This window comes from Lonchura striata, chromosome 26 (assembly GCF_050655825.1).
Source record: "Lonchura striata isolate lonStrDom1 chromosome 26, ASM5065582v1, whole genome shotgun sequence".
NCBI classification, from domain to species: Eukaryota; Metazoa; Chordata; class Aves; order Passeriformes; family Estrildidae; genus Lonchura; species Lonchura striata.
In genome coordinates, this window is record NC_140728.1 from 5,375,055 (window position 1) to 5,402,699 (window position 27,645).

Genomic DNA, 27,645 nt, shown 5'->3' on the forward strand with positions numbered 1-27,645 from the left:
ATCACAATGTCCAAATATCCCAATATCCAAATATCCCCAAATCCTGATATCCCAATGTCCCAATATCCCAAATTCCCAACATCTCAATGTCCAATATCCCAAATTCTCAATATCCCAATATCCCAAAATCACAATGTCCAAATATCCCAATATTCAAATATCCCAAAGTCCCAATATCCCAAATTCCCAATATCCAACTATCCCAATGCCCCAACATCCCAAATTCCCAATATCTCAATGTTCCAATATCCCAAATTCCCGATATCCCAATATCCCAAAATCACAATGTCCAAATATCTTAATATCCAAATATCCCAATGCCCCAATATCCCAAATTCCCAATATCTCAATGTCCCAATATCCAAAATTCCTGACATCCCAATGTCCAAAAATCCCAATATCCCACTATCCCAATATCCATAGGAAAGGGGCTGCATCACCCCATGGGCTCTACATCGGCTGGGAGACGCCACAGGAACCACAAAAGAGAAGAGGGAAGTGGCAGAAAAGCCACCAAAACCTGGGATTTTGTTGGAAATCGAGGCTTTTCCTGTTCCGAGGTGGTTCCCTGAGGCCAGCGAGTGGCTCTCAGTGTCCCCAAGAGCTGCCACCTGGGGTCACAACCCCACAGCAAGCCCCTAAAACACTTCAACCAAGCCAGGCAAGGACCACGAGCATCCCACAGCTCCCCCATTCCTCAGGGATTTTGGGGCTGGGATTTCCTGCTGGCATTTCAGAGTTCTAGGGACAATCAGGGACATGGAGGGAACAGCACAGGCCAGAGGGGAAAAGGGCTTTTTGTCAGCCAGGGTTAGCTGTGTTCTCAAGCTCCAGGGAAGCTGCCGGCACTCCAGAGGCAAAAAGGCTGCGAGGAGAGGCTCTCATGGAGAGAAAACAAAATCTTTCTGAGGGCAAAATAAATAAAGAACAGGCAGCATCCGCCCCAGACGGGGCCCAGGGGTGGCAGAGCAGCCTGGGGAGGGATGGGGAGGGAGAACGTCCACGGCTGATCCCAGAACACACGGGAAGCACCAGCCCTCACAAACCCCACAGAAAGGCACCAAATCAGCACAGGGGTGTCCCAAACTGCCCCAATTCCAGCCCCAGCGCCATCCCAAACTGCTCCATCCCAAACTGCCTCAATTCCAGCTCCAGGGCCATCCCAAACTGCCCGTCCCAAAGTGCCCTGATTCCAGCTCCAGGGCTATCCCAAACTGCTCTGATTCCAGCCCCAGAGTTGCCCTAATTCCAGCCCCACATCTGTCCCAAACTGCCCTGTCCCAAACAGCCCCAATTTCAGCTCCAGGGCCATCCCAAACTGCCCCAATTCCAGCCCCAGAGCTGCCCCAATTCCAGCCCCAGAGCTATCCCAAACTGCCCTGTCCCAAACTGCCCCAATTCCAGCTCCAGGGCCATCCCAAACTGCCCCAATTCCAGCTCCAGGGCCATCCCAAACTGCCCCAATTCCAGCCTCAGAGCTATCCCAAACTGCCCTGTCCCAAACTGCCCCAATTCCAGCTCCAGGGCCATCCTAAACTGCCCCAATTCCAGCCCCAGAGCTATCCCAAACTGCCCTGTCCCAAACTGCCCCAATTCCAGCTCCAGGGCTGCCCCCCAGACTGCCCCAAACTGCCCCAATTCCAGCCCCAGGGACTTTTCAATCTCTGGAGCAGCAGAAGCCCAAAGAACCGAACCCTCCCTGCCTGGCCCTCCTTATCCCACCAGCAGCACCCCCAGGGCAGCTCCCGGCGTTATCAGGGCACCACAGGCACCAACCGAACCTCGGGGACAGCAGTGACACTGTCAGTGTCCCCTCCTCAGCAGTGTCCCCACCTCGGGAGGGACCCGTGCTCCAGCTGCAGGGAGCGGGGAGCACGGCAGGATGGGGGGAACAGGGATGGGACACAGGGATTGGGACATGGGTATGGGGGACAAGGGGATGGGGACACTGGGATAAGACACAGGGATGGGATACAGGACACTGGGATGGGGACACGGGGATGGGGGAACACGGGGATAGGACATGGGGATGGGGAGAACAGGGATGGGACACAGGGATGGGGAACAGGGATTGGGACATGGGTATGGGGGACATGGGGATGGGGACACTGGGATGGGGGACACAGGGATGGGGGACAGGGATTGGGACACGGGGATAGGACACGAGGATGGGACATGGGGATGGGGAGAACAGGGATGGGACACAGGGATGGGGAACAGGGATTGGGACATGGGTATGGGGGACATGGGGATGGGGACACTGGGATGGGGGACACAGGGATGGGGGACACAGGGATTGGGACACGGGGACAGGACACGAGGATGGGACATGGGGATGGGGAGAACAGAGATAGGACACAGGGATGGTGACACGGGGATGGGGACACAGGGATGGGGAGAACAGGGATGGGACTCAGGGATGGAAGGACACAGGGATGGGACACACAGATGGGACACTGCAGCTCCCGGGACACCCAGAGCTTTGCTCCTGCCCCATCCAGCAGGGATGGATCCCTGCCCATCCCCAGCCCCGTTCTCCCACGGCTCCTCGTGGAGCTGAGCTCATCCATCCCTGCCAGGCAGCAGCTCCCAGCAGCGGGAAGCAGGAGGTGGCAGGCCCAATTAAGCAGGCTCCTGCTGATTAAGAGAAAAAACGCTAATTCCCCCACCCCACCACGCTCATTTCCTTCTCTTTCATAGCAACCGGCGCTGTCTGAGGAGTGCTCAGAGGTTAAGAGGGAGACAGTTAATTAATACTGTAACGGCCTAGCCCTTAATTACCCCTGACAGAGCTCAGGGGGCAGCGATCAGCACCATCCCTGTGTCCCACTGCAAGATTCCAGCCTGGAATTCGCTCTGTCCTGAGGAGAAAGGAGGGACCCAGCACCATCCCTGTGTCCCACAGTCAGATAGATTCCAGCCTGGAATTCGCTCTGTCCTGCGGGAAAGGAGGGACCCAGCACCATCCCTGTGTCCCACAGATTCCAGCCTGGAATTCGCTCTGTCCTGAGGAGAAAGGAGGGATTCAGCACCATCCCTGTCCCACAGTCAGATTCCAGCCTGGAATTCGCTCTGTCCTGCGGGGAAAGGAGGTATTCGGCACCATCCCTGTGTCCCACCCTGCAATCCCAGCCTGGGACCGAGGTGTGGGATGGCTCCTGTCTGCTCCAAGCATCCTCCCGCAGCCCTTTTGGGATCACAGCCCCGTTCCCAAACCTGCCCCATCCCACCAGCACGGCTCCCTGGCCGAGCTGGGAAGGATCCACCCGGATCAGAGCCATCGCTCTGAGGAGATCCCAGTGACTCCAGCGGGTTCTGTCCTTCACTCTGGGAATCCATTCCCAGAGCCCCAGGCCCTGGAGAGGAACAAGCGCTCCCTGAGGGATGAAAACAGCCCAGGTGGGAGAGGAGTGTGAGGGGAGGAAGGAGAGGAGTGTGAGGGGACAAGGGAGAGGAGTGTGAGGGGATGAAAGAGTGTGAGGGGAGGAAGGAGAGAAATGTGAGAGGACAAGGGAGAGGAGTGTGAGGGGAAGGAAGTGGGGTGTGAGGGGATGAAAGAGTGTGAGGGGAGCAAGGAGAGGAGTGTGAGGAAAGAACACGGAGTGAGGGGAGGAAGGAGAGGAGTGTGAGGGGACAAGGGAGGGGAGTGTGAGGGGAAAGAGTGGGGTGTGAGGGGAGGAAGGAGCGGGGTGTGAGGGGAGGAAGGAGAGCAGTGTGAGGGGAAGATGGAGTGGGGTGTGAGGGGACAAAGAAGTAGGGTGTGAGGGGAGGAAGGAGAAGAGTGTGAGGGGAGGAAGGAGCAGGGTGTGAGGGGATGAAGGAGAGGCATGTGAGGGGAGGAAGGAGCGGGGTGTGAGGGGAAGATGGAGTGGGGTGTGAGGGGAGGAAGGAGAGCAGTGTGAGGGGAGGAAGGAGCGTGCGGGCTCCAGGCAGGAGGAGCTGGCGAGGAGCGGTGGAGCCGGTGCTGCAGCTGAACCTGCCCGGAATAATAAACGGCAGCCACGGCACCTCTGTCCTGCCAGGGACAGTGCCCGCAGCCAGCGCCACCGCCCCAGCCTGGCCTGTGCCCACCCCAGCCCCAGGACCTGCTGGATTTACCCTCGCAAAGCGCTCGGAAAGCGACGAGGAAAAATTAATCAGCTGGAGGTGCCACAAGTGGCAACTCCAGCCACGCCGTGGGGTGGCCCTGCTGCCGTGCTGGTGGCACCAGGAGCTGGCATGTGCCAGCAGCAGCCCTGGTGGGTCCCTGGGTGAGGACAGGGATCCTCCTGCCTCAGGACATCGGATCAAATCCTGATGGACAGCGGGAGCTGCTCCATCCTCCCAATGGAGCAATCCCTGCCCAAGCTCAGGAGGTTTTTCCATTGGTCCACGAAGGAGGATGAAATCCGTGCCCCAGCTGGGACATCTCCCACCCACAGGCCAAGGAAAAGCATCACCAGCCACCACATTCCCTGCCCAGAGCCACAAATACCAGCTCAGATCAGGTGGATCAAGGTGGGATCACCTTCCCCGAGCACCTGGATCCCAGCCCCACACTCTGCCCCTCTCAGCAGCACCCACCAGAGTCCAACTCCTCTCCCAGTTTGGGAATGGGGTGTTGGGAACACTTGGCTGCCGGAGGTTGCCATGGCAAACTCAATGTAAAGCTGTCAAGGATGCTGTTTATGTTGCCAAGTGGGGAGGAAGGGAAAAAAAATAATAAAAAGAAAAAAAAAAACCCACATAAAAATCAACTCCCCCAAAATTCCCCTTCCTTGGCTCGGGTTTGAGATTTTTTTTCTCGTTGGGAATCTGAAGCTGCATCTGCAGTGGGATGAGAGAGGCTGCACGGACAGGGACGTTCTCCAGATGCACAGACGGACTCCACGAGCCAAAGTTGCCAATTAAAGGAGAAAAACGGCCTTGGAGCACCTTTGCTGCCCCTGGAGAGGCCACAGGGAGGTGAAAATCCCCTGGAATGGCTGAATCCAGGGAGGAATCACCGGGAGAGACCCATGGGGTGCTGCCATCACCGTGGGGAGGTTGAGGAGGGGACGAGACCCCCCTGCAGCCCCCCAGAGCCAGGGGAGGCGCCTTCCCAGCGGGAATGTGGGACCTGGGCTCTGCACTGGCACCTGGGCACAGCGTCCTGCCCCGCACCAACAGGTGACAGCCCTGGGGACAGGGAGGGCACCGTGGGGCTGTGGTGACAGCTTTGGGGACAGGGAGGGCACCGGGAGAGGGGTGACAGTCTTCGGGACAGGAAATGGACAGCGGGGCTGTGGTGACAGCCTTGGGGACAGGGAGGGGACACAGGGAGGGGACACAGCGAGGCTGAGGTGACAGCCTTGGAGACAGGGGGCTGCGGCAGGCAGGTCCCCGTCCCACCAGGACACGGCCACGTGGAGCAGGTGGAGCCCAGCCCGGCTGATGGGGGATGCCACGGGGGATCTCAGGGGGATGCCACGGAGGATTTCAGGGGGATTCCAGGGGGATGTCACGGGGGACTTCAGGGGGATGTCACGGGGGATTTCAGGGGGATGCCACAGAGGATTCCAGGGGGATGTCACGGGGGATTTCAGGGGGATGTCACAGGGGATGTCACGGGGAGTTTCAGGGGGATTTAAGGGGGATGTCACGGGGGATTCCAGGGGGATGTCAGGGGATTTCAGGGGGATGCCACAGAGGATTCCAGGGGGATGTCACGGGGGATTTCAGGGGGATTTCACGGAGGATTTCAGGGGGATGTCACGGGGGATGTCACGGGGAGTTTCAGGGGGATTTAAGGGGGATGTCACGGGGGATTTCAGGGGGATGTCACGGGGGATTCCAGGGGGATGTCACGGGGGATTTCGGGGGGATGTCACGGGGGATTCCAGGGGGATGTCACGGGGGATTTCAGGAGGATGCCACAGAGGATTCCAGGGGGATGTCAAGGGATTTCAGGGGGATGTCACGGGGGATTTCGGGGGGATGTCAAGGGATTTCAGGGGGATGTCACGGGGGATTTCGGGGTGCCCAGCGTCGCCCCGGAGCCGCCGCGGGCAGCGGGGGGCCCGGCCGCCCTGGGCGCCCCTCCCCTGCACACTCACCAAATCGCAATGTGCAGATGGCAGCGGCTCCGCTCCCGCTCCTGCCCGATCCCAGCAACACCCCTGGCAAGGGAAGCCTTCCCTGCTTAACCCCTGCGGCGCCGGGCCCGCGGGGGACACCGCCGGGCTGGCACCTCCCCGGACGAGGCGGGGGCGCAGAGGGACGAGCCTCGTGCTCAGGGCTGGCTGAAAGGGGCAGGGGACATCCCAGCCGGCATTGTCACCTTCGGGGAGGAGGGGCAGGGTGGCAAGAAGGTCACGGTGGGGGAACCGCCATCCCGGTGTCACGGAGAGGAGAAGGGGACAAAGCCAGGCTGTGACAGACCCCGGGACAAGCTCAGGGACCTTGTGCCAGCTCAGGAGGATCTGTCCCCTTCCCTCGGTCACGCTGTGCCGACAGCAGAAGCGGTGGCACCCGGGGACAGCCACCTGTGGCACCCGCGGGATGTCCCCTCCTCCCGCAGCAGCATCCGCTTCCTCCGCCAGGGGTGGGGACAGCGACACTGCCCTGCCCGCGGGGTCACCCGCACCCGGCAGCGACACCCCCGCCACACCCGGGGGACACTCCAGGGCCAAACCCTGGCACGGGGGACACCCCGCTGACCGCCAGACCCGGCCCGTTCCTGGGGGCAGACGGGGAAGGAGCCCGCAGGCTCCATCCTGCGAGAGGGGATGAACCTGGGGGGGATAAACCTGGGGGGGATAAACCTGGGGGGGATAAACCTGGGGGGATGAACCTGGGGGGGATAAACCTGGGGGGATGAACCTGGGGGGATGAACCTGGGGGGATAAACCTGGGGGGGATGAACCTGGTGGGGATAAACCTGGGGGGGATGAACCTGGTGGGGATAAACGTGGGGGGGATGAACCTGGGGGGGATAAACCTGGGGGGATAAACGTGGTGGGGATAAACGTGGGGGGGATGAACCTGGGGGGATGAACCTGGGGGGGATGAACCTGGTGGGGATAAACGTGGGGGGGATGAACCTGGGGGGGATAAACCTGGGGGGATGAACCTGGTGGGGATAAACGTGGGGGGGATAAACGCGGGGGGGATGAACCTGGGGGGATGAACCTGGGGGGGATAAACCTGGGGGGATGAACCTGGGGGGGATGAACCTGCTGGGGATGAACCTGGTGGGGATAAACGTGGGGGGGATGAACCTGGGGGGATGAACCTGGTGGGGATAAACCTGGGGGGGATGAACCTGGGGGGATAAACGTGGTGGGGATAAACGTGGGGGGGATGAACCTGGGGGGGATGAACCTGGGGGGGATGAACCTGGTGGGGATAAACCTGGGGGGATGAACCTGGGGGGATGAACCTGGGGGGGATGAACCTGGGGGGATGAACCTGGGGGGGATGAACCTGGGGGGATAAACGTGGTGGGGATAAACGTGGGGTAAAAGCCCTGGAAAAGGAGCAGGAAAACGCCCAGGAAGCGCTGGGGCCTCATGGAGAGCGGCGGCAGCAGCAGCGCTGTGCCAGGGAAACTGAGTCACCAGCAGAGTGACAACGGGGCAGGACGCGGGGCTGGAGGCGCAGCCCGGGAATTCCTGCGGGAATTCCTGCGGGGATCGGCCCCTGGGGCTGCTCCTGGGCAGGGCTGGGCAGGGCAGGCTCCCCTCATCCCCGCGGGTCCCCACGAGTGACAATTCCTGTCTCCTGCAGGTGACAATTCCCGACTACCGTGAGTGACAGTTCCTGTCTCCCACGAGTGACAGTTCCTGTCTCCTGCAAGCGACAATTCCCAACTCCTGCAAGTGACAGTTCCTGTCTCCCGCAATTCCAGTCCCCCACGAATGACAATTCCCATCTCCTGCGAGTGACAATTCCTGTCTCCCGCGAGTGACAATTCCCATCTCCTGCGAGTGACAATTCCCATCTCCTGCTAGGGACAATTCCAGACTCTCGCAAGTGACAATTCGTATCTCCCCACGAGTGACAATTTCCATCTCCCGCAAGTGACAATTCCCGACTCCCACACCACTCCTCCCCGTCCACGACATGGGGTTGGGGACGAGGACGGGGACACGCCACAGCTCCCACGGGCTCAGGGTGCCACACGCTGCGGGCAGGGAGCCGCTGTCCCCGCGGTGTCACCGTCACCCCCGGTGCCAGCCCCGCAGTTTTTCCTCCCACACGGCTGTGCCAAGCACACAATTCCCGGTGCCAGCAGGCAGCCACGGGGCTGCCACGTGCAGGGCACAAGGCTGGGGGCCTGTCCCCAAACCAGCTGTCACCCCCTTGGCCGTAGATCCTCGTCCCCACACCGGTGACACCGAGGGTGGCGATGCCAGCAGAGCGTTGTCCCATCCCTGCCTGTGTCACACCATCCTCCTCCTCCTCTCCTTCCTCCTGCCAGGCCCGTGGGACCCACAGGAGGGATGGCAGCAGGGCCAAGGTCACAGGGAAAGCAGGAGAAGGCAGGAGGAGGTGACATTCCCCAAAACGAATGTCCCTGCCGCCACCCTGCAGGGCACTCACGCGGCCGCCACCGCCCCGCTCATTCCAGCTGCCCTGGCTCCCATTTTGCTCCTATTTTGCCTCCTGCTAATTGACGTTGGAAAACTGCTGGGTTTTGGCGTGCCCAAGGCAGCAATTAACTCCCGCAAAGGGCAGGGAAGAGGCTGGAGGCGGAACGCTGGGCACAGCCTTGGCACGGATGCGGCCATCCATGACGTGGCTCCCCAAATCCCGCTGCCCTGAGCCCCAAAATCTGCATCCCTCAGCCCCTAAACCCACAGCCCTGAGCCTCAAACCCCCCAGCTCTGAGCCTGCTGCCACCAGGGGCTGTGACAGCTCATGGTGTCCAGGCTTCCAAAAGTGTCACATCCACGTGCCAAAGCCACCACCGGGCACAGCTGGCAGTGCCGGGGGTCAGGAATCTGAATCGGGGCTTCCCCGAGCCTCAGGGTGCAGCAGCCCAGGAATTCCAGGGGGGGTGGAAGTAAAAGAAAAGCAGGGAGCCTCCAGGCGAGCTGTCAGGGGGAATGTTTCCATCTAAGGCCTTGGTATTTCTCCGGCGGCGCCTGCACTAAATCAGCGCCGCTCCTCTCATTATTCTCTCCGTGCTTTACAAGGTAGCACGGTGCAGGAACGCAGGAGGATGGGCAGCAAAGCCAGCCTCTCCTGCAGCAGCAAACACCTGCAGGCCTCACCCTCTGCAGGGGCACAGCATCCCCCTGGGGACAGCCCCTCTGCCACCTCCCGAGCAGCCTCGGCGCTTTCAACACCAACACGGTTTTGTTTGTGATCATCCGGCCACCAAAATCACAGAATACATCTTTCACCTGCCTGTAACACCCAGAGGATTTCAAAGGACATGTTGATGTGGTGCTCAGGGACATGGTGTAGTGCTGGATTTGGCACTGCTGGCTTAAGGATTGGATTTGACAATCTTAAAGATCTTTTTCAACCCCGACAATTCTGTGATTCTACGCAGCAGCCCTCAGGTAGGGAGGAGCTGGGCTGCCTTGCTCTTTGCTCTGTGTCTGTCCCTCTCTCCCCCAAATTCACCTGCTCCCTGGAGGTGACAGTGGCACAGCCCCGGTGCTGCCAGGTTGGCAGGACTGTCCTGGATGCCAGCACGAGGTTTTGCCCGCTCCTTCTCCATCCCACCTGGCACCAGGAAATGGGTTCTTCATCGGGGAGCCACCACGGGGTGATGTGGCAGCAGCTGGCACGCAGTGGGTGCCCCTTCTCTGCTCTGTTCCCTTCCCTCCGGGCAGATCTGCTGCAGGGACGTGTCCAGGGCAGCAGCTCCCACCCCGCTGCCCCCTCCACCTCTCCTCCCTCCTCCAGACCCATGCTGGGCTCAGCTTGGCGCCGATTCCCAGCCCCAGAGCGAGCCCAAAGCCGAGGTTTGGGATTTGGACAGCTTGGAATTGTGGAGCAGGACTGGAGGATAACAGCAAGGCAGCAAACCAGGCCCTGGGGCTGCTCTGGCAGCACCTCCAGGATGGACACGGGGCAGTGGCCACATCCCAGCCCTGTCAGAGCCACCTGGACCCTGCCAGCCGCTGGCACACCTGGCCAGCCGGGAGCTGGCACCGGGAATCCTGGCAGGATGGGGATCCCGTTGCCAGGGTGGTGCTGCAGAATACTGGAAAGATGGTCTCTGTAACATTCGGGGGAAACCGAATATCCTCAAAAAGTGACATAACAGATTCAAAAGAGAAGAAGGAAAGGAGAGGCTGAAAAACCTCAACCCCTGCTCCTCCCCTAACAATTACTAATAAACCCCCAGAACATATTACTGGAACTAGGATGCAGGGGAGGATGAAAAACCATAAACCATACATATCTTGAACAGACTCCAGTATCTTCACAAGCCTTAAAAATCACTTTCACTGTCCTGGGAGGTCCCTGAGGAGCAGGAGAGGCCAGGGGAAGGCTGGGGGCAGTGTCCAAGCTGGCCAGGCTGGAGCAGAGGGCAGGAGGGAGGAGCCCGGAGCCCTCTGCTCCAGAGCCGTTCCTGGGCAGAGCCCCAAGCAGGATTTTTTTTGATTTTTGCATCTCAGGATGGACAGCGGGATTTTGGCAGGAGATGGGGCTGAGCCTGGTGAATCCCAGCCCAGGGAGGGATGCTCCTGCCATCCCATCTCTCTCATGGGATGGGGCAGCCCAGGAGCAATTGGTGTCCAGCTCATCTCTCCACACACCTGAGATCTCCCAAATCCCGATTCCCACCTTCCCACATCCCGTTTGGAAAGCGCAGGAATTTTAAAATCGGCTTAAATTCCATCCAAACCCAGAGCACGGCGCAAAACAACACTCGGGGGGACAGGAGAGCCACCGGGCAGGACAGGAGGACACAGGCCCGGTGTTTTCAGCAAGATTCCACAGGGACAGGGGATTCCTACCCCGAAAATCCCTGGGGGCTGAAAATAGGGCCCCGTCCCTTCCTCCAGCAGCAGCAGCCGGGGGAAGCATCAGCTGCTGCGGGAAGGCAGGAGGAGGAGAGGGGCAGCCCGTGGGATTTTTGGGGTGCCCAGGACACCCTGGGGCACCTGGTGGCTCACCTTGTCACCGCCGGGAGCTTCGTCCTCCCTGCTCCGTGAAGAATCCCGTGGGGAAAATCAAAAAATTAAAAAAAAAAAAAAAAAAAATCCCAAACCGGCAGCAATCCCTCCCAAAAACGCCCCTGAGGAAACTGAGGCAGGAGAGGCAGAGCTGGTGGGGCAGCACAGGGAAATTTGGGGGATCCCCTAAAGCTGGGGTTGTGGCAGGAGGGGATCACCAACAATTCCAAATGTGCTGTAGGAGAACCCCACCAATTCCAGATGTGCTGTAGGGAATCACCAACAATTCCAGATGTGCTGTAGGGGAACCCCAACAATTCCAGATGTGCTGTAGGGAATCACCAACAATTCCAGATGTGCTGTAGGGGAACCCCACCGATTCCAGATGTGCTGTAGGGGAACCCCAGCGATTCCAGATGTGCTGTAGGGGATCGCCACCAATTCCAGATGTGCTGTAGGGGAACCCCAGCGATTCCAGATGTGCTGGAGGGTGACAATTCCAGCGGGCGGATCCCGAGGGTGGTGGCAGCCCTGGGGACACGGGGAAGGGCTGGGGACAGCGCTGTCCCTCCTGCCACCGCGTCAGCTGGGAGGAGCGTCCCGGCTCCGAGAATTCCCGCTCTGGATCACATCCCTGCCAGCCCGGCTACCTGCAATCACTTTCCCCACACTCCTCCAGCACTAAGTATGTATTTTCCCAACCAAAAAAAACCAAAAAAGCAAAAAAAAAAAAAACCAAAAACCAAAAAAACCCAGAAAAACCCCAAATAAACCAATCAAACAAAAAAATCCAGGAAAATCTCAAAAAAGTAAGAAAAAACCCAAATAAACAAAGCAAACAAACAAAAACCCAAAAAGCAAAAAAAATCCCAAAAAAACCCCAAATAAACCAAACAAAATGAAACAAAAAAAACAAAAACATCAAAACAAAACAACAACAAAAAAAAAACCAAACAAACCAAACAAAAAAAACCCCAAAAACCCCTAAAAAACCAAAAACAACAAAAAATATCAAATAAACCAACCAACCAAAAACCAAAAAAAAAATCAAAAAAAAAAGCAAAACAAAAAATAACCCAAATAAACCAACCAACCAAACAAACAAAAAAAAACAAAACAAAAAAAAATCCACCAAAAAACCAAAACAAAACACACACAAAAAAAAAACAAACACAAAAAAGCCCAAAAAAACCTCCTAAAAAAAACCCCAAAAAAACCCACCAAAAAAAACGAGCCCTGCACCGATTTTCTAAGGGACAGACCCGCAACGACGAGGGATGGAAGAGGAGTACGAACAAATGAAATAAATAAATTTAAAAAAAAAAAAAAATTAAAAAAAAAAAGGCTGCGAGCGCTTTTCGCTGCCGCAAAAGGGTTAAAAAAATAAAGTCGGGAAAAGCGATAGGAAAAACACACGCGGCTCCCAGGGAAGAGCGCGCCCGGCTGCTCCCGTTTCCCTTCCCAACATGCCCCGCTCCTGGGAAAGTGTGGGATGTTTTCCATATATAACTGCAAACTGTTCCATGCAGTAAGAAGTCTAATTAAAGGGAGCCAGGCGAGCAGGGAAGGAGATATTTACCCGGGAGAAAAGAAACCCCCGACCCCATCCGTAAAAAATCCGAAATGCAGACCCTCGCCCAGCAATGGGGGGGGAGGAAGAGAGAAAAATAATAATAAAAAAAAGTAATGTGGTGGTGGGTGTGGGAATCGCCAAAAAAAAAAAAAAAAAAAAAGGAAAAAAAGGGGAAAAAAAAACCAGGCGGGAGAGGCAAATCAGAGGATGGAAAATATGGAGAAATAGGAGGGGAGAGCCAGATGGGCCAGGAGAGCATAGGGAGGGGCAGGGCAAGAAATAGGGAAAGTTCCTCGGAGCTGGGATGAGCTGGGAATAAACTGGGAATGAGCTGAGAATAAACTGGGAATGAGCTGGGAATAAACTGGGAATGAGCTGAGAATAAACTGGGAATAAACTGGGAATGAGCTGGGAATGAGCTGAGAATGAGTGGGAATAAACTGGAAATGAGCTTAGAATGAGCTGGAAATGAGCTGGGAATAAACTGGGAATGAGCTGGGAATAAACTGGGAATGACCTGAGAATGAGGTGGGAATGACCTGGGAATAAACTGGGAATGATCAGGGAATGAGCTGGGAATAAACTGGGAATGAGCTGGGAGGGGGCACAGCCACCCGCCGGGAGCCTCCCAGGCTCTTCCCCCCCAGGTGGAGAAGCGAAGATTTGAGCAAAGCAGCCGGAATGGGCTTGGAAAATCAATGGAATCAATCGGAAAGGGAATCTAGGCGGGCGGGAGAGATGGAAAGGGGGTGGGCAAAGCCTGGAGGCACCGCAGGGCCCCAGGGTGGGTGGCAGGGAAGGGGCAGCACCCTGGGCACCCATCCCGGGCACCCACAGGCTCCCAGCCCGGCCCAGCTGAACCCCACCGGTGTTCTGGGGGAGCTGTCTCTCTTCCCGCGTCCAGGGGGATGGGAAAAATCCTTGGGAAAAGCCTGGATGTGCTTTCCAGAGGCGCTTCCTTCGAGCTGAGCTTCCCACCAGCGCCAGGCACTCGCCTCAGCCAGAGCAGGGACGGCGTTCCCGCTTCCCGGGGCAGTCACAGCAATTAAAAACCCTGAGCAGGCTTTAATTAAGTGCTGATTGATTATATGAGTTTGGGGAGAGGCACCACCACCACCACCACCACCATCATCATCATCATCATCATCTCCATGGGTGATGATTCCAACTGGATGCGGCTCTTTGCTCCCTAAAATTGCACCTTGTCCTGTTGCCACCCCGCAGTCACCCCGATCTGCAACCATGGAGTCTGGGGTGTCATTCCCGGCCCTGTCAGTCATTCCCAGCCCTGACATTCCCAATCCTGTAATTCCCAACCCCGACATTCCCAGCCTCACCTCCACACCCCTGCCCTGCATCCCAGCATTCCTGACCTGCCATCCTGTTCCCTCCTCCCAGCAGCTCCCAGCTGCACCAGTAACCCCGGCAAACTGGGATATCCCTCCATAAACTGGGATATCCCTCTGCAAACAGGGATATTCCTCCATAAACTGGGATATCCCTGCAGCAGACTGGGATATTTTTCCATAAACTGGGATATCCCTGTGCAAACTGGGATATCCCTCCATAAACTGGGATATTCCTCCATAAACTGGGATATCCCTCCCCTGGGACAGACATCCCTGCCAGGAGGGATTGGGGTCTTCCAGCCCTGCTGCACGGCCCCAAAACCAAGCGCTTTTTTTGCCATAAACGTGTCACAAATCCCAGCTAACCCCAAAAAAAAACCCACCTGCAGCGACACTGGGATGGAATCCCACCATGGTTTGGGATGGAATCCCACCATGGTTTGGGATGGAATCCCACCATGGTTCGGGATGGAATCCCACCATGGTTCGGGATGGAATCTCACCATGGTTCGGGATGGAATCCCACCATGGTTTGGGATGGAATCCCACCATGTTTTGGGATGGAATCCCACCATGGTTCGGGATGGAATCCCACCATGGTTCGGGATGGAATCTCACCATGGTTCGGGATGGAATCCCACCATGGTTCGGGATGGAATCTCACCGTTGTTCGGGATGGAATCCCACCATGGTTCGGGATGGAATCTCACCGTTGTTCGGGATGGAATCCCACCATGGTTCGGGATGGAAGCGATGAAAAGAGACCTCAAAGCTCATCCCATTCCCTGGGCAGGGAAACCTCCCGTCATCCCAGGGTGCTCCAAACCCAGCGTGGCCTCGCTCGGCTCAGACACAACGGGAACCAGGACACAGCCCAAACGACGTCCCAAAAAACCCCAAAAGCTGCGCCCAGCCCCCGGGCAGGAGGGACGGGCGCTCTGGGGTCGGCGGAGGTGACGGTGGCCACCGGCCCCGCTGTGCTGGCCCGGGCCCAGGGGGGCCCCGAGCAGCAGCGCTCATCCCGCTAATCCCGGGATAATTGCGGCTTTAGCAGCGATAGGGCCCAGATTAGCGGGGAAATCCCGGAGTTAGGGGCACCCAGCTGGCACCGAGCGGCACCGAGGGAGCCAGCGGAGAGAGGGATCCCGGGAATACAGCGAGGGATCTGCGGGATACAGTGAGGGATCTGTGGGATACAGCGAGGGATCTGTGGGATACAGCGAGTGAGGGATCCCGGGAATACAGCGAGGGATCTGCGGGATACAGTGAGGGATCTGTGGGATACAGCGAGGGATCTGTGGGATACAGCGAGTGAGGGATCCCGGGAATACAGCGAGGGATCTGCGGGAATAGAGGGAGGGATCTGTGGGATACAGCGAGTGAGGGATCCCAGGAATACAGCGAGGGATCTGTGGGATACAGCAAGGGATCTGTGGGATACAGTGAGGGATCTGTGGGATACAGCAAGGGATCTGTGGGATACAGCGAGTGAGGGATCCCGGGAATACAGCGAGGGATCTGCGGGAATAGAGGGAGGGATCTGTGGGATACAGCGAGTGAGGGATCCCAGGAATACAGCGAGGGATCTGCGGGATACAGCAAGGGATCTGTGGGATACAGTGAGGGATCTGTGGGATACAGCGAGTGAGGGATCCCAGGAATACAGCGAGAGATCTGCAGGATACAGAGAGTAAGGGATCCCGGGAATACAGCGAGGGATCTGTGGGAATAGAGTGAGGGATCTGCGGGATACAGTGAGGGATCTGTGGGATACAGCGAGGGATCTGTGGGATAAAGTGAGGGATCTGTGGCATACAGAGAGGGATCTGCAGGATACAGTGAGGGATCCACATGAATACAGTGAGGGATCTGTGCAAATATAGTGAGGGATCTGTGGGATAAAGTGAGGGATCCACAGGAATACAGTGAGGGATCTGTTTCATACAGCAAGGGATCTGCGGGAATATAGTGAGAGATCCACAGGAATACAGCAAGGAATCTGTGGGATACAGTGAGAGATCTCTGGGATAAAGGGAGGGATCCACAGGAACACAGTGAGGGATCTGTGGGAATACGTGAGGAATCTGTGGGATAAAGAAAAGGATCCACAAGAATACACTGAGGGATCTGTGGGAATGCAGTGAGGGATTCAGGGGAATACAGCAAGGAATCTGTGGGATACAGAGAGGAATCCTGGGAATACAGTGTGGAATCCCAGGAATAGAGTGAGGGATCCCAGGAATACAGTGAGGGATCCATGGGATACAGCAAGGCATCCATGGGAATACAGTGAGGGATCCCAGGAATACAGCGAGGGATCCACGGAATACAGTGCGGGATCCCGGGAACACAGGGAGGATTCCCCGGACACCGGCACCCAGCAGGGACACACACACCCAGCCGTGGCTCAGGGTGTGATTCCCGCCCCCCATCCCAATGGAAAAATGCCAAACCCACGGCCAGGATTCCCCTCCAGCCCAGCTGTCCCTGCCGGAATCCCCTCCGCTCCCGAGGCTCTGCCTCCTTTCCCCTTTCCCAGCATTTTCCCTGCAGGATCAGGGGCCTTCCTCACCCTCTCCATCACCTTCCAGCACGGCCAGGGGCTGGGCAGGGGGGTTCGCTCCTGGAGTAACGAGGTGAGTGGGAATGCAGGGTGGAAGCTTGGATTGGGGCTGTCCAGAACTGTGTGGGATCCTCCAAAACTGGGTGGGATCCCCCAGACCTGTTTGGGATCCTCCATAACTGTTTGGGATCCTCCAGAACCGTTTTGGATCCCCCAGAACTTTGTGGGATCCTCCAGAACTGTGTGAGATCCCCCAGAACCGCTTGGGATCCTCCAGAATTGTTTGGGATCCCCCAGAACTGTTTGGGATCCTCCAGAATCATGTGGGATCCCCCAGAACCGTGTGGGATCCTCCAGAACTGTGTGGGATCCCCCAGAACTGTTTTAGATCCTCCAGAACTGTGTGGGATCCCCCAGAACTGTTTTATATCCCCAAAAATTGTGTGGGATCCCCCAGAACCGTTTTGGATCCCCCAGAACTGTGTGGGATGCCCCAAACCCTTGTGGGGTGCCCCAGCACCACCCTGGCTGCTCCCACACTCGAGGGGAGGCAGGTCCCGGGTGAGCAGGCTGAGATTTGGGAAAATCCCTCTGCTCCCTGCTGGCTTTTCCTGGATCCCTTCCCAAAAGCCCCGTTCCCAAAGGATCACCCCGAGAGGGGACAGATCCCAGCCAGCTCCCGGGCACGGAGACCCAACCGAAGCGGGCCAGCGCCGGCAGCTGCGGCCGGGGCAGCGCCAGGAGGAAGGGAGGCTCCTCATCGTCCTTCCCAGAGGGAAAAGGGACAGTCCCGAGCCTGGAAAGGCCAGGGAACACTTCCAGCTCCTGGCTCTGACCCCCGGGGCCGCAGGGCCACGTCCCCCCGGCGCTGCAGAAATTCCATCCGCAGCATCTGCCCGGGATTCCATCATGCACTTCACGTCCCACTGCAGGAGCCGGAGCATCCCCCGGCTGCTGACCTGCACGGAAACACTGACTGCTGCTGCTGCTGCTGCTGCAGGGAGCTGCAGCAGGGCAGGAAAAGCCATTCCTGCACCTGGCTCCAGGCAGGAGATGCTGCAGCAGGTGCCCGGTGAGGTGAGACAGGCACAGAGCGCACCCACGGATGGGGAGAGGTGGGAAAACAGCGCCAAAAAAAGGGAAGCAGGGAACGGGCAAGAGCTGGCACAACAGAATCCAGCGGCGGGGACGGAGCTGGAGCACGGTGGGGATGGGTTTTGATGGGATGTAGGCATCCTGGGGAATTCATGGATACTGTGGGAGTCCAGGGCTTCCCTCTGGCTGCCCTGGGACCCGGCAGAGGTCAGGAACCCCCCTGGACAGAGCCCCCAGAGACACTGGCTGTGATCTCTGGCCATGGAAAAGAGTTTTCAATCTTACAGGATCAATTACCAGCTCTGAGGGTTTGATATAAGGAATAATTAAGTGTGGCACAGGTGCAAAAGTAAAATTTTAGGATTCTAGATGAGGGGTCCAAAGGGGACAAGAGGGAGGAAATTGGGTGTGCCTTGTCCTTTTTCTCCTTCTTCATGCCCTCCATGTCTCACTGTGGTGTTGGCATTTTTCTGTTGGTTCAGGCTGGGGACACACTGTCCAACGTAGGTGACAGATATTGGCACGTTCTTGTAAATGCAGCCCAGGGAGTTTCTGGTATTTAATGTTTGTCACATCCCACTGAGGGCAGAGCCCCACACGCTGCCCTGCAGGACAGAGCTGGGCAGGGCAGCAGAACATGTGAGAGATAAACAGAATAAACAACCTGGAAACCAGCACAGACCAATTATGGCTTCTGCTTTGGCAGCGGGGCTGACAGAGACTTTTACAATCTCAGAATCATCAATACCAAAAATTCCGACAGATACCATCACAGCCCCCTCTGGATGAGCTTCCCCCAAAACAAGAAGAATCTCAGCACCCTGCACGTGCTTCCAGCCTTTTCCACCTCCTCTAGGAACCCCAGCCAGCACCCAGCGCTCTCCAATAAATCCAAAATGTCCCTGAGGTGAGAAACCCGTGGATTTAACACCCCGTGGAACAGCCAGGGGCACAGCACACCCCAGGGACGCCAGAGCAGGCAGCAGGATGAGGTTTTCCAGCTGGATTGCCCCATGGGGATGCTGTTTACTTTCTCCTTCCCCCAGGAAATCTCCTGCTGGCTCAGGAAACACCCTCAGGCACAGCTCTGCAGGGAGGAGACACTTCCCAGCCACAGCTTTGGTCCTCCCTTTCATTTTTTTGGCCAGTCCACTTGGGGTCAGATTGGAGAGCAATCAGTCACTTGGGAAATAACACCACTCCAGGCCTCCTCCCTCAAAGAAACCTCAAAAGACAGCATTTAAGACGAGCTTAATTTGGACAACTAAAAATAGCCAGCACCAGTCACACTGGAAAATGCAGGATGTGGAGCTTCACCCTCTCCCAGCTCCAGCCTGCACACAGCGGGGGGGTTGTGGCCTCCAAATTTTGGGGATTTGTCCCACAGGGAATCCAGCAGGACCCTCTGGGGCCCATCCCAGAGCCCTGCCCGGCTGCTCCGAGGGAAGTGCGGGGACCCAAAACTTTCCCAGGCAGGATGTGGTGACTCAGAGCCACGTCTGCAGCGGGACACCCAGGAAAGCTCCCAGCCACGCTCCCCAGCTTCTCCCAGCCCAGCCATGGCTCCGATCCCAGCTCCTGCAGCTGATCCAGCTCCCAGCCAGGCCTGTCCATCGGGATGAATCCTGGTTGTCATTCCTGCTGCTCCAGAGGCTGTCACCCACGCTGTCACCCCTCTTCCAGCCTCGCTCCGGCCATCCTGGGGTTCACCCAGCGCCAGCCTGCCCTCATTTCCCTGCACTAATCCCTCCCTGCTCCAGAGGCAGGAATAATTTTTAACTCAAGGTTCACGCCTTCAGGATTCAACCTGAATCCTGGTTGTCATTCCCGCTGCTCCCGAGGCTGTCACCCACGCTGTCACCCCTCTTCCAGCCTCGCTCCAGCCATCCTGGGGTTCACCCAGTGCCAGCCTGGCATTCCCAGCTGCAAATCCAGCCTGCCCTCATTTCCCTGCACTAATCCCTCCCTGCTCCAGAGGCAGGAATAATGTTTAACTCGAGGTTCACGCCGGAGCACCAGCTCCCTCCCAGCCCGGGTCAGCCCCAGGCGTGTCCCCGGCGCCGAGGCCGTGCCGGATCCCTGCCGCTGGCACGGGCACGTGCCCGGCTGTGCCAGGAAGCCCCTCCGGAGCTGCGGGAAGCTCCGGGAAGCTGGCACGGCGCGCTGCCAGCTGCAGCCATCCGTCACGCCGGGACTGGGACGCAGCCGGGCTGAGCTCTGCAGGTGCCACGAGAAAATCCCACATCCCGCTCGGAGCCGTCGCATCTCCCCCGGCATCATCCCAAAATCAGCGGCCTTCCACGGAGCAAGGAGGAGAGGGGGCAGTGCTGGAGGACTGAGCCATCTCCCGGCTCGTCCCGCTGCCCCTGGGCTGCCTGTGGAATGGCAGGAGTGGGAAAGCAGCCTTCCTCCAGGATCCTGGGCTGTGTCCCCAGCAGCACGGGGTTATTTTTAAGAAGCTGGAAAGTGAGGCGAGGAGCTGGAATAGCGAGGGGGCCACGCCACTAAAAGCCTCTGGAAAGGCTGGAGCCCTGGAGAGGCGAGGGGAGGCATTCCCAAACAGGAACAAAAGGCGAGAAGCGAAAAGCCGAGGGCATTCCAGGGGCCAGGAAGAACCGAGGGCATTCTAGGGGCCAGGAAAAGCCGAGGGCATTCCAGGGGCCGGGAAAAGCCGAGGGCATTCCAGGGGCCAGGAAAAGCCGAGGGCATTCCAGGGGCCAGGAAAAGCCGAGGGCATTCTAGGGGCCAGGAAAAGCCGAGGGCATTCCAGGGGCCAGGAAAAGCCGAGGGCATTCCAGGGGCCAGGAAGAACCGAGGGTATTCTAGGGGCCAGGAAAAGCCGAGGGCATTCCAGGGGCCACGGGCACCTCCCGGCTGAGCGAGGGGTGTCGAAGGGACACTAAAGCTCCAGCTGCTGCTGCAGGGTCCTTAATTAGCATCTCGAGAAACGGCGCCGAAAAATCAGACACCTACCGCCCGAAATCCGAGCCCGGAGCTGAAAATCCGATCGCCGACCCCGATGCTCAAAGAGCAAAGGTCACTTCCAGCCCCACGCCAGCCCCGCCACCACCCCACGGTCCCCGCGGTGCCCGGATTCACCCCCTGCCCACCGCCACCCCCTCGCAGAGGCAGCACGGCGAGGGCCAGCGGCTTATTTTTAGCCTGGAGAAGGCAGGAGCGGCCATCCCGACTCTTGTCCTTGGCGTGGGACACGCCGCTGTCCCCCCCCGGGCCACCCGCACCCCGCTGCCCCCCGGCTCTGCAGCGCTGCGTCCCCCCGGGGCTGGGCTGCATCACCTCCTCGGGCAGGAGCAGGAGGATGCTGGGCTCAGCCCTGGAGCCGCGGCACACGGAGCGGGGATTATTTACAGCTCCTTAACGGAGCGAGGCAGGGCTGACCTTTGCGAGCCGCAGACAAAAGAGGAGATGTCGGGAATCGCTGCTGCGGGACCCGGCCCGGCGCGGAGGGATGGCAGAGCCACGCTGGGGAGAGTGGGGGGGGTTCGGCAGAGGGGAACCGGCCACGCAGAGCCGAGCTCCGGCGCTGGGATCCCAGCCTGGGAAAGGAGGGATCGGATTCCTTCCTCCCCGGCCCCGCCGGACAAACTCTTCCGGGTGGGGACTCCTACGCGCCGGGCTCTGCCCAGGCACGGCTCGCTGCTCCTTCCCGCAGCAGCCACGGGGGCACGGGATGGGAAAACCGGGACTGCTCCTCGCCCCCGGCAACGCGCTCGGCTCAGCCCAGCTGCCGACTCATCCCTGCCGGGGAAGCGTGGAAGGAAAAGTTTCCCCGTCAGCACAAAGCGCGGACACTTGGCCGGAGCTTCCCCTCGGCCGGTGCTGCCCCGGCCGGGAGCTCCCCACGCTGGGACACGCCAGGGCTCGGCCACGGGTGGCCGCAGTGGGTGGGGGTGGCAAGGGACAGGCCCGGGGTGGCACTGCGGTGGCACTGGGGTGGCACTGGGGTGGCACACAGCCCCTGGTGCCGCAGGGAAGGGAAGGATTCCCGAGGCCGGCAGCTCTCCCATTGGCACTGGGCTACGGATGATCAATCCCGTCCCCTGATGGACGATCGATCCCACGATGGATGATCGATCCCACAATGGATGATCGATCCCGTCCCATGATGGACGATCGATCCCACGATGGATGATCGATCCCACAATGGATGATCGATCCCGTCCCATGATGGACAATTGATCCCACAATGGATGATCAATTCCATCCCATCCCACAATGGATGATCGATCCCATCCCATGATGGACGATCAATCCCACAATGGATGATCGATCCCGTCCCATGATGGACGATCGATCCCACGATGGATGATCCATCCCATCCCATCCCATCCCACAATGGATGATCAATCCCACAATGGATGATCGATCCCGTCCCATGATGGACAATTGATCCCACAATGGATGATCAATCCCATCCCATCCCACAATGGATGATCGATCCCACAATGGACGATCGATCCCACGATGGATGATCCATCCCATCCCATCCCATCCCAAAATGGATGATCAATCCCACAATGGATGATGGATCCCACGATGGACGATCAATCCCACAATGGATGATCGATTCCATCCCATGATGGACAATTGATCCCACAATGGATGATCGATCCCATCCCATGATGGACGATAGATCCCACAATGGATGATCAATCCCACAATGGATGATCGATCCCATCCTATCCCATGATGGACAATCGATCCCGCGATGGACGATCGATCCCACAATGGATGATCGATCCCATCCCATGATGGACAACCAATCCCACAATGGACAATCAATCCCACAATGGATGATCGATCCCATCCCATGATGGACAATCGATCCCACAATGGATGATCGATCCCATCCCATGATTGATCCCATGATCAATCCCACGATGGACGATTGATCCCACGTCCCTTCCCTCACCCTGAAGCTGCAGGATTTGGGCAGAGGGTTGCTGGTGTCACCGCTGTGTGTTCCCTCCCCAGCCAACACTTCTTGGTCCATATTTAGGTCCCCATGTAAGACTTGATGCCATGATCCAGAAATCCCAGGAGAACTCCACCAGGGTCCCCAGCCTGTCCCTTGTCACCAGCCCAGGCTGGTGGGACATGGGGACCCTGGTGGAGTTCTGCACCCTGGAGGGAGCAGGGCCAGCCCCAAAAGGGAATCCCAAAATCCCAAAATTCCCGGGACCTCGCTGTGCATCAGCTTCCCACGTTCAAATCTGAGACCCCTCCCAGAAGCTCACAAATGCAGGAGGACTCTGAACTCAGCTCTTACTCACAGAGAGTTCTCCCAGGATTTAAGGTGCTTAATTAGCGGTTTCAAAGAGTCACCAGCGGGCTGGGTGACACCCCAGCGGGTGTCATGCACTCCACAGGGCTCCAAGCTTCCCTCCTGTCCCTACCCAGCCTTACCTTGTGGCTTTTTTCCCTTTTCCTAACGATCCAGCAGAGGGGCAGGGTTTATAAGTCCATAGAAACTCTATTATCCCCGTACATTAAAGCCAAAAGCAACTAATTAAAACATCAAAGTCACAGGGTTCATTAGCTCAGCCTCAGCGCTGGTAGGAGGTGACAGGGATTGTGGCTGTCACCCGACTGCTCCCAGCGATCCCTGCACCCCAAAACACATTCCCTGTCCCAGTGTCACTGGGAAAACCAGTGGCTTCCACTGGAAAACCGCTGGGCTGGGCAGGATCCCGTCACCTGCCTGTCCCTGTCCCCCAGCTGGTCACCTCTGCCTGCACCAGTGTGGAGAGGAAGGAGGTTGGGGACAGCTCTGCCACCTCTGCCATCAAAGCTCCTTCCCACAGGAGCATCTCCAGCCCCATCACCACCCATCGGATCCCTATTCCCCCCAGCACAAGACAGGGGGACAGGGATGGGTTCAAATTCCCAGCTCTGCACACCAGAGCCCCTCCGGCGTGCCAGAACAGCCATTCCTTACTGGGAATGCTGCAGCATCCCTGGATCCAGGAGTTTCCAGCCAGCCACAGGAGACGGGGGACACCAGGGAAGTGGCACCGCCTGTGCTGCAGTGGCCACTTCCCACCTAAGGGCCTGCATCCATCAGCGTGGTCACACCGAGACCTGGTCACTTCCACTGCTATGGTCACCTCAGTGACCATTGGTCAGTTCCCACTGCCATGGTCACACTGAGCACTGGTCACTGCCATGGTCACACCAAGCACTGGTCACTTCCACTGCCATGGTCACCTCACAGTGACCACTGGTCAGCTCCCACTGTCATGGTCACACCGAGCACTGGTCACTTCCTACTGCCATGGTCACCTCCCACCGAGCAGTGGTCACTTCCACCACCATGGTCACTCCCACTGCCATGGTCACAGTGACCACTGGTCACTTCCACTGCCATGGTCACACCGAGCACTGGTCACCTCCCACCTAAGGGCCTGCATCCCACTGTTGTGGTCACACTGACCATCGGTCACTTCCCAAAGGACCCGCACCCATTCCCACACCCACACTGACCATCGGTCACTTCCCAAAAGATCTGCATCCCATTTCCACGGCCACACTGACCATGGGTCACTTCCCAAAAGATCTGCATCCCATTTCCACGGCCACACTGACCATGGGTCACTTCCCAAAAGATCTGCACCCCATTTCCACACCCACACTGACCATCGGTCACTTCCCAGAGCCACACCGTGTCTCCCCGCCGGGTCTCGCTGTCCCTGCCCGGGCTCTCCCGGACCCAGCGGGATGCCCGGGCTCTCCCCGCAGGTTTTCCGGCTCCTTTCCCAGCAGGGCGCAGCCGTGCCCGGCGGGGAGGAGCCCTGGGCGAGGAGGAAGCCGGAGCTGCCAGCCCAGCCCGGCCCAGCCCTCGGCCGGGCCGTGCTCGGGGAGCAGCAGCAGCGAGCGGGCGGCGGCTGCGAGTCCCCCCCGGCACCGCAGAGATTTGGGTCCCCAAATTCCCCGCAGGCTCCAACCCTGCGGGAAAACTCCGCTCGTGGCCTAGCAGGGAGGAGAAACAGGAATAGAAAAAAAAAAAAAAAACTAGAAGAAAACACATAACCCGAGAGAGGAGCGGGGAACGCGCGGGGAACGCGCGGCCCCGGCGAGGGGCGGGCGGGGAAGGAGCGGGCTCGCCTCGCAGGGCTTGGGGACAAGGGGAAACTCCAGGCTCAGCTCCACCCCGGAGCTTTCGACTGCTAAACAATAGTGGAGAGGAGCAGGCGTCCCTCCCTGCTGCTCTTACTCATCCTGCCCAAGGAGCCGTGCCACCCTTGGGCTGCCCCCGCCCTGCCCGGGGGCTCGGGCGCGGCGGCTCCCGGCTCCGGAGGCGCAAGGCTGGGGTGACAGCGGCAGATTCCCCCGGGAAGAGATGCGGACCCACGGCACGCGAGCGGCGAGCCGGCAGCGCAGGGAATTCCCTCCGTCATCATCGCCAGCGGAAAAAAAAAAAAAAATACAAAAAAAAAAAAAAAAAAAAAAAAAAAAAAGGAAAAAAAAAGGAAGGAGAAAAGAAACCAACACCCAACAACAGAATGCGCCCTCTCAAACCTCTCTACCTGCAGCACTTCTCAGCGCTTTTCCAGCCGGGAAGGAGCCGGGGTAGGTAGGACGGGGAGCGGCAGCCACGGCCCCGCCGGCGGCCAGGGCGGGCCGGGGCCGGAGCCCGCGGGGAACGCGCGGTGCCGGGGCCGGAACGGGGAAGCGCTGCCTCCTCCCAGCTCCAGCCGCACCATCCCGGCACCGGCACCTTCCCCGTGCCGCGGCCATCCGCCAGCCCAGGCGATGCAGCCGGGCCTCGGGCACTCACAATTTGGCCTCCAAGCCCACCCAGCGCCCACCTTTGAGGAAGGGTCCTCCGCCGCTCCGATCCGAAGGGCACCTCCAGCCCCCCCGAGCCGCCAGCCTGGCCGCACGGAGGGGTCCGGGCGGTCACCCGAGGGGGCAGCCGGGGAGGGAAGCCCAGGGCCGGCGAGGGATCCCCGGGGCGCGGCGGGGTGGGGCTGGCGGAGCGCGGGGGCGTCAGCCTCGCTCGCTCATGATTGAATAATTTAGGTGCGTTTCAGTGCTCGGAGAAGCGAAAGATTGAGGGCAATGTCTGGAGGCAGGCAGGGCGCAGGCAGCGGTGCAGCCCCTGCCTTGCCCACGCAGCCCAGGGGGTTTGGGATGGGGGGCTCACCTCGGGGGTCCCCCGGCCCCAGGACGGCTCTGGGTGCCCCATGGCGAGCTCCGAGCACTCACCTCCACCCCGGCTCGCTGCCCTCGGCTCCTGCCCGTCCACCCACGTCCGGGGCTGCCAGTCCACGGCCACGGGCAGAAACTGGCTGCACTGGTTTGGGCTTCGCAATGCAAACCCCCACCCAAGCTCAGGTCTCCAGAGATAAGAGCACAATAACCTATTGTCCCTCCTCCCCTCCCAACATCTCCACTCGCCTCTGGCGAAGCGGGGAGGGACCACCCAGCTCCGCACAGCCCCCCCGCCCCCGCCGCCGGCAGCCCACGGGGGACACGGACCCACCGAGCCAGGCCAGGGATGCTGGGAGGCTCCGGAGCCGGGCTGGGATGCAGCGAGAGCGCTGGGGACAGAGGCAGGAGGAGGCGGACGAGGCCAGAGCCTGGCCGAGCTTGCAATAGATTTCCTGATTTATTTTTTAATTTATTTTCCGCCTCCCCACTCCTGTTTTCTCTGCTGTGGCTCTGCCCAGCTGGATTGGTGCAGGCAGGAGGGAGACGTGCCCAGCCGTGGCGTGGGCAAACCCCCCCTCCCCTCCCACGCACCTCCCCACCGCATCCCACCCTCCCCACGCGCCCCCCACCCGAGTCACCCCACTCCAGGCAGGGAGCAGCCCCCTTTGCTGCCCCACGCGTGGGGGAAAAAAACCACCCCAAACCCACCCACGCAGCACCTTCCCCGCTCTGTCCTTGGGCTGCCGCAAGCCCCCCTCCCCTTCCCCCGCCTCTTCCTTCCTCCATCATCCTCATCCTCCTCCTCCCCGCAATGCCACAACCCGCTGCCTCCCAAAAAATCCAGCAACACGCGCGACCGGGAACCCCGCACCGTCCTCCCCCCCGCACACACACAGCCACCTCAAGGGCGGGCAACAAGTTGTAGGATCCGACCGGAGCATCCTCCCCACCCCAAAACCCGGGGGGCTGCCGGAGTTACCCCCCCCACGAGAAATTTGGGGGCTGCACTCCCCGCAGCCGCCCACGCCCCGGAGCGGCCGGACCGCGGTCACCCCACCACCCCACCCTTCTCCCACGTGGGATTGGGGTCTGGGGGGGGGGTCCCACACCGACCCCCCCGTGATGTAGAACCCACGGCGAGCCCCCCCATCCCACCTGCTGCACCGGGACGGAGCGGGGCGGTGAAACCCCCGCTGCCAGCGCCCCACCGCCCCCACGGCGGGGGCGGCGATGCTCCCACCCCCGGCCCCGACACAGACCCCCGCTCCGCAGCCACCCCACGCCACTCCCGTGCGTCCCCCCGCCGTGTCCCCAACACCTCAAACCCCCCGCGGGACCCCCGTACCCCCAAGCTCTCGGGGTCGTGTCCCCCCCACCCCTTGCACTCACCGGCTCCGGTCCCACGGCGCCCGGCTGGCGGCGGAGCCCCCGCGACTGGCCATGGGCTGGAGGGGGAGCGGTCCCGGAGCTAACGGGAGAAAATGCTTGTCATGGCAACCCCCCGTGCCGTGCGGGGCCGTGCGGGGCCGGGCCGGCGAGGGAGGGGACGGCGGGCAGGGAGGGGGAGGGCTCGTCCCAGCCCGCCGGGGGAGGGGCTCCCTTAAGGTGGCTGCACGCCCCGACGGCCGCTTAAGGGGGACGGCGACAGGAACGGGGTGAAGGGACCAGCGAGGGGGGGGACAGCGGCGTGGGGGACCCCGAACATGGCAGGAGCCCACGGGCAGAGCGGGGGGTGCACGGCTGGAAAGGGTGGGGGCACCCCCGGGTAATATCGGGGACCCCCAAGCAGGG

At 59.4% G+C, this 27,645-nt stretch overlaps 1 protein-coding gene across 9 annotated transcripts in view; it reads right to left on the reverse strand.

Moving 5' to 3' along the window:
- Positions 1 to 27,384, reverse strand: part of ATP2B4 (ATPase plasma membrane Ca2+ transporting 4) — a 72,478-nt gene extending 45,094 nt beyond the window's left edge. For 6 of the 9 annotated variants that reach the window (XM_085561317.1, XM_085561313.1, XM_021538796.3 and 3 more), the window contains exon 1: positions 27,244 to 27,384. The gene's annotated coding sequence lies outside the window, so the exon portion shown is untranslated. Of the gene's footprint in view, positions 1 to 6,074; positions 6,213 to 21,078; positions 21,290 to 27,243 lie in introns of those variants that run through there. The other 3 variants (XM_085561318.1, XM_085561315.1, XM_085561316.1) reach the window with 3 other exon arrangements.
- Positions 27,385 to 27,645: the final 261 nt, after the last annotated feature.